Below are 7,350 nucleotides of genomic sequence, written 5' to 3' on the forward strand. Positions count from 1 at the left end.
TTGTAGTACCTAGCAGCCTTTTGTTTCAAGCCCTCTGATACACATAACTGAGGGCCTATTCACAGGCCACATAAGTATTCTTTCATAAGGTTGTGTTTAGTTGCATTGACCTTGATGACTGAGCAAGTACAACGTGAAAATATGTGTATTCTGGGGAATTCAAGCTAATTGCTGAGAGCCAATGAGCAATTCCTGTAGCAATTCAGGATGTGTCATAAGACTTTTTTTTTTTTAAGATTATTTTATTTATTGGGGGGGCAGAGCGAGAGAATCCTCAAGCGGACTCCCCACTGAGTGTGGAGCCTGACATTGGGCTCAGTCCCAGGACCTTGAGATCATGGCCTGAGCTGAAACCAAGAGTTGGACACACAACCAACTGAGCCACTCAGGAGCCCTGTAAGACTTGGTTTTAAGCAACTTTTTTTTTTTTTTTTAAGATTTTATTTATTTATTCGACAGAGATAGAGACAGCCAGCGAGAGAGAGAACACAAGCAGGGGGAGTGGGAGAGGAAGAAGCAGGCTCATAGCAGAGGAGCCTGATGTGGGGCTCGATCCCATAACGCCGGGATCACGCCCTGAGCCAAAGGCAGGCGCTTAACCGCTGTGCCACCCAGGCGCCCCTAAGCAACTTTTTAAAAATCGTTTTCGGATAGTAAGTAGCATTGCCTTAATAGATAAGTGGTTCTGTCAAAAGTGAAGTTTGTTTGGGGTTTAGCAGCTTTCATTATGGGTAAGAAACCAGTCCCCCCTTTATGTAAGGTCTTCTGAGATTCCTATCCCTGCAAGGTAGATAAAAGAGCAAGGATGTCTCTTGTAACAAGGATTGAGGGGATGATGGAAAGATAAGTGGAGGTGCTACAATGAATTTTGCATTGTCTGACATTTTCACCTTTGCATCCCTGTTAAGTTTTGCTGCTTTTTGCATACTTCCAGAATAGCTGTTTCTCCTCAGCCTTTTGAAGCTGCTTCAACATGACTTAAATGGAGTGGATCAGAGGGAGTTCTTGCCTACAAACTTACTTTGAAGAATTTAATAAAGAATAGTTAAAAGAATAATCCATAACTTGAGGGGCACCTGGCTGGCTCAGCATGCGACTGTTGATCTTGTCCTGAGTTCAGGCCCCACACTGGGCTTTGGAGCTTACATTTAAAAAAAAAATAGGTCATGCTCTTGGGGTTGTGAGATCAAGCCCTGCGTCCTGCTGTACACTGGGCATGGAACCTGCTTAAGATTCTCCCCTTCTACCTCTGTTCCCGCCCCCCTGCTCGTACATGCGCTCTCAAAAAAAAAACCATTCAAACTGAACATTCATCTAACTTAGGTATTCATAGCAAAGCTACATGTTATTAAGTAGGGTTTTTTTTAAAGATTTTATTTGAGAGAGCATGTGAGAGAGAACATGAGGTAGGGAAAAGGCAGACTCCCTGCTGAGCAGGGAACCCAATGCGGGGCTCAATCCCAGAACCCTGGGATCAAGACCTGAGCTGATGGCAGACACTTAACCAACTGAGCCACCCAGTCACCCCTATTAAGTAGTATTTTAAAATGTTAACTTCAGTGATCTTTGAAACTTTATTGAAGATTTGAGAGAGAATGAGCCTGGGAGAGGGGGGTAGAGAGAGAATCTCAAGCAGACTCTCCGCTGAGCACAAAGCCCGAGATCATGACCTGAGCTGAAATCAAGAGTCGGATGCCTAACTGAGCCACCCACGTGCCCCTGCTTGGACACTTCAAAGACAATTGAAAAGATTCCTTTCCCTATAGCAGATAAGAATTCTATTCCCTACACGACCACTGTGCTGTATCGCAATGAAAAGTTAAAGTGATGGTGTTACGGTAGTGACACTGGTTATACTTTTAGGAGTCCACCGCTGCACTGCAGTATAGTGAAAAATTGCACGTGGCTTTTGATGAGTAGCGCAGGACTTTGGGGTAGTTGGTTTCTAGAAAACATTTAGATTATGCTGTGGTCAGGTTCACTTGTAACTTTGTCTACTTAAAAGTGCCAGAATTAAAACCTTGAGAGTAGGGGGGAGTTAAGTTTTCAGTGCATATTTGTCTTTTACCATCGGTCTCTTACTATTTTGGATGTGTTTGCCTTAGTATGTAGTATTCGTCGTGATAGTCTAAAACTTCCGTGATAGTGAAAATTCTTTAAAAGATTGGGACATGTTTTTGTGGTAGACTCTGGTATGTTACAGTAAGCATTAAACATTGCATTTTCTGTGTGTAACCTCAAGTATTGGGCTACTGTTGTAAGTCTGTGTGCTTGATGTGAAGAGCAAGTAACTGCTGAACCAGTGGAGAGGTGTGAATCTTAGCAACAGCCTCATGGCTGGGAGATAGTAACCTCCAGACTTAGACATGCAGGCATTTGGCTCTAATTTGTCTAGATGGGTCCTGAGCTATGAGTATTTTATAAGCTTCCAGATGTTTCTCAGGTACCACTGGATTGAAAACCATTGGTGTAAGTAACCAAGGTCATAGTCCCGGTGGTGTAGTTGGAATTTGAGAACATAGTCCTGTACTTATGCTCTTAATTATAGTGGTTTGTGTGTAATTATGCTTTCTTGCTTTAGAATGGAAAGAACATTCATTACACATAACTGCTTCACAGCTGTCCGTTTTCAACCCCACAACAAACCTTTACAAGGAACTTAGCTGCAAATGTTTTGATAGCAAGCTGTGGTGTTTACCTCCTAAGGTGGCTGGTACGTGTCTGAATGCAAGGTTGATGGTAGTGGTTTCTTAAAAGTCACAAGCCTGTCTTTTGTGACTGACTTCTTAGCTTTCACTTGTAAGAATATCCTTTCCTAAACGGGCCCGAGGAGATTTCTGTTGAGTAGTGTGGGTGCATTTTTGTCTTGATCCTTCTGGTCTTTTTTTCTCCCAGCTATTGTGGTTCTTGGTTTTCAGCATTGACGTTTTCATTTAGGTTACTTTGCAGTGACCTGACTACTCTTGTCTTCTGAGAGAACATTGCTAAGTGACCAGACTTATGCAAAAATAATTTGGTGGCAGACAGGTCATTAGTGAATTTTTCCACTTGACTGAGGTGGACTTCTTTCCTAAGTGTGGCTACTTCATTGCTTTGCCTTCACAGAGTAACCATCCTTTGCCTTTATGTTCATTTCAAATATTCTTAGTTGCAGTTAGCATGCCCTCTTGTGCCCCCAATAACGAAAGTCATTGGAGAGGAATTACCACAGTGGGACCTCAATTTAAAGTGGATGCTAGTGGGATGGAACACGGGAACAGTTCCCCTGGAAGGAGAGTAGGGAACTCCAGTCCTGCCTACTACATTTATACTTCCTGGATCAGGCCGCAGAGATGCATACAGTAGGCACATGTACTTGGTGTCTCATGCTTAGTCGACACACCTGCCATTTATGAGGCAATCAGGTATTGGAGTTCTGAGGAGCCTCCTGATCAAGAATTGATTTTACCTGGTGGAATGGTTCAAAGTCAGAAGATTTTTGGCTGATTTAGGTATAAAGCGCCTTAGAGGAATGGGCATTCGTTCAGTGCTTCCAGGTGGTATTTTTAATTTGGAAAAGTCAGAAACTATATTTGTGCAGACTATATGGTGTAACACAGATGAGGTGACAGTCTTTAAGCTCTGGCCATTTGCTTGTCTGCTAACATTTTTGGGTGATAGTTTGCACACAGCGAACCTGAACTGATAGGGCAAGAGGTCAGAGCTTATAGTCAGATTTTTTTTTTTTTTCTGAGTAGGACAAAAATTTAGAGGCAAGATTTTTGCTTTTTACATTTTTAAACCGTACAGCTGAGGGCTTAAGCAGAAGCAAAAACTTACTTGTCACTGACTTTCAAACCTTTGCTGATTCTCTATTGTGAATGGAAGAGAAAGTCAATTCACTCTAGTGGTTTTTGTGCCAAATTTCAGAATTAGATCACAGTTTTCCTAGCTGCCAAGTTTATAATGACTTTTTTAAAAAATTGCTTCATTAACGGGTTTCTGAATCAGATCAACCAAAAATGCCTTGGAATTGGAATACTGCAAAATGATAAGTGGTAGTGTATGGAGGAAACACAAATTTCCATTTGATTTCACTTTAATTTTTTCTTGCCGGGTCAGGATCCAAATGCTCTGTTTACACTGCATTTGGTGATGTCAAATCTGTTAGTTGCCTGTCCTTTTTGGAAAAAACAAATTGAAGAATTCTAATGATGTGCGTTTGGTTGATTGTATCCTTGTAGTATTGTCTCACATGGTTTTTACCTCCCAGAGTTTAGTGGTAGTCAGGTCTGGAAGCGTGATTATATTTTGATTATTTTTTTAAGGCTAGGTACATCAGAGAGGGTGCTGTGTACTTCCTGTTGCATCACAGCAGGAGGTGCGTAATGTCAGATTGCCTTACTTCTGGTGATAATAGGCTTGATGGGTAGGTTCAGGAGATTTCAGTGTTTTCTGTTATAAAGTCTTCCATCGCCTTGCACTACATGGTTTTAGCAGCCATGGATGACAAACAGATTTCTACCGATACTTCAGTCATAAAGAACAATTAGTGGAAGGACCTTAAATCCTTAAAAATGCAAGCCCAGATGGAAGACCCCAGGAGTTAATGTGTCTGACTTCTAAATGCTGGCCAAGTTATCTTGTACTTTCTCCCCCAAGGTCTATTGGTACTACGGTACCTGGGCCTCCAAAACCCTTATTTTAGCTGCAGGGCCTTGCACATTTTGGGGACCGTAGCATTATGCAACCAGTATAGGCTGTGGTGTCAGACTTCACTGGAATCTCTGCTCCAAGTAAGTTTTAGCTTGTATTTGAAACAGCAGGTAGCTCTAAGCTCCAATTTCCTCAGCTATAAAGTGAAAACAAAAACAAAACCCTTGTATTTTGCAGGATCACTGTGATGGATCACATGAAACATTTTTCGTAAAGGGCCTACCACTACTGAAATAATAAGTGGTACTTAACTGTTGTTATGCAAACTTCCTACAGTCCCACCAGATTGTTTGTATGCCACCTGAGAGGAATACCTCTCAGTGTGTTGTGCAAGTCTGAAATAAGGCTTGGTCGAACCAGTTCAGGGCACCTGTAATGCATGCCACTAACTCCAGTCTTTGGAAGTCAGCAGATGGTGATGTGAGTGAAGGTGGTCAGCTGGGATATGGAGGAGGTGGAGAGAACTGGGGAAGAGCCCATGTCCCTCTGGGGACAATAGCTACTTGGCTCCTCTTAATTGAGAGATTGTCTAATGCTTTAGTGCGTGGAGGAGCAGTCCACTATTTTCAACATTGAGTAATGCGTACCCCATTAAACCTGAGGAACATTTTGAAAATCAGTTTTTCTTAGGCATTTTGATCTTGATTCTAAATTTGTTCTAAATTTAACTTTGGAAATTTAATCTGGCTTTGAAAATGTGAAACAAACACTACAAATATAATGGTTTAAAGTTTTATTAATAACTTTAAATTTTTCTGCCTTTGTGATGTTCCAATCATACACCTTCCTAATGATTTTAATTTTTTTAAAGTTTAACCTCTACACCCAACATGGGGCGCAAACTCATGACCCTGAGATCAAGAGTCACACACTCCTTTGAGCCGGCCAGATGCCTCAGGATTTTATAATTCTACCATATTCCATTTTTATACTTGTTCTTGAGTATACAACACTCTCAGACCCAAGAGAAAAAGGATGCCATCTCCTTTCCGGTTATCAGCATGGGAGTTTCTGGTATTTTGGGCTGGTTAACCCTAGATTAGGACATAGAAGCCCAAGGGTGATTAAAATCTGAGATGCTGCAAGTGAGGTTGAATCCTCTTTTGTAACGGTTTCTCCTAGTATGATTGTTCGGCAACAGGTCTCCCAGTCCATATCTTTCAAGCACGTTTAAAAATATTTGGACTCTTTCCCAAAAACGAAGTGTTCTTGCAATATTTTTTTATTAGGCCACAGTTACTGATCAGACATTTTTGTTCTTTGTATAGTTTATAAATTTTCTGGATTGTTTAGCTGATATTGGACATTTTTATTCAGTTCTTCACAGGTGAAAAGTACACTTAAAAGAGTACATCTATGTAATAAGTACTTTCTGTGTAACGAGTTCCCTTAGCAGAACTTCATATTCCTATCTTTGCAACTAGTTCTTGTACACTTTAAATTTTTCTTAGCAAAATTATGAACATGGGCTTTTACAAATTCCATTATTTTTTAAAAGATTTTACTTATTTATTAGAGGATGGAGGGGAGGGCCAGAGGGAGAGGGAGCAAGAATCTCAAGCAGACACTGTGCTGAGCAGGGAGCCCGAAGTGGGGCTTGATTTTATGACCCTGAGATCATGGCCTGAGGTGAAACCCGGAGTCCAGTGCTCACCCGACCGTGTGACCAAAGCACCCCTCATTTTTATTATCACTGTTATTTCCCTGTTGATGTCATAACTTTATCACATCCCAAAAGTCCTTTGGCCAGTAACATTCACAGGTGTTGGGGATTAGGACACGTACATCTTCGGCAGGTTGTTATTCTTCCTACCTTAGTCTGGTCTCTGGCCCCTAAAGATTGCACAGGCATCTCACGTGCAGAATGCATTCATTTCATCCCAGCGTCACCTGAGGTGTCAGCCATTGCCCACCATCAAAGCAACAGCTCTTAAGTCTCGGATCCGAAGTCCCAAGTCTCACTGTCTAAATCAGGTATAGGTGAGAGCTCGGTATGACCTATCCTGGGGTGAAATTCCTCCCCATCTGTGGTTTTATAACCTGTTTTTAAGTTACCTGCTCCCAAAAGTCAATGGTAAGCTAGGTAGAGGACGTAAGTAATAGACATGGCCCTTCAAAATGGGAGGAAATGGGAAAAAGGAGTCACTGGTCTCAATTTAAAGACCTAGCTGGGCAAATTACCAGGTTTTAATGCCTGAGGGTATTCTCTGGGCTCAAGCTGACTTCCCAGGAGTCCTCCCTTTTTTCTTTTCTTTTTTTTCTTTTAAATAATTTTTATTTTGTTATATTAGTCACCATACAGTACATCCCCAGTTTTTTCTCTTTTCTCTCTCTTTTTTAAGATTTTTATTTATTTGATGCAAGAATGAGCACAAGTAGGGGGAGAGGCAGGGAGAGGGAGAAGCAGACTCCCCGCTGAGCAGAGGGCCCAATAGGGGGCTCGATCCCAGGACCATGGGATCAGGACCCAAGCCAAAGGCAGATGCTTCACCGACTGAGCCACCCAGGCACCACTAGCTCTCCCTTTTTCGTGAAAGGTAGCTCTTGTTTATAACTGAGTAGTTTTTCCTTTTTTTTCAAAGATTTTATTTAAGGGCACCTGGGTCATGATCCCAGGGTCCTGGCATCGAGTCCTACATCCGGCTCTCTGCTCAG

This window comes from Ursus americanus, chromosome 14 (assembly GCF_024610735.1).
Source record: "Ursus americanus isolate L20-20 chromosome 14, mUrsAme1.1.p, whole genome shotgun sequence".
In the NCBI taxonomy this organism is placed as follows: domain Eukaryota; kingdom Metazoa; phylum Chordata; class Mammalia; order Carnivora; family Ursidae; genus Ursus; species Ursus americanus.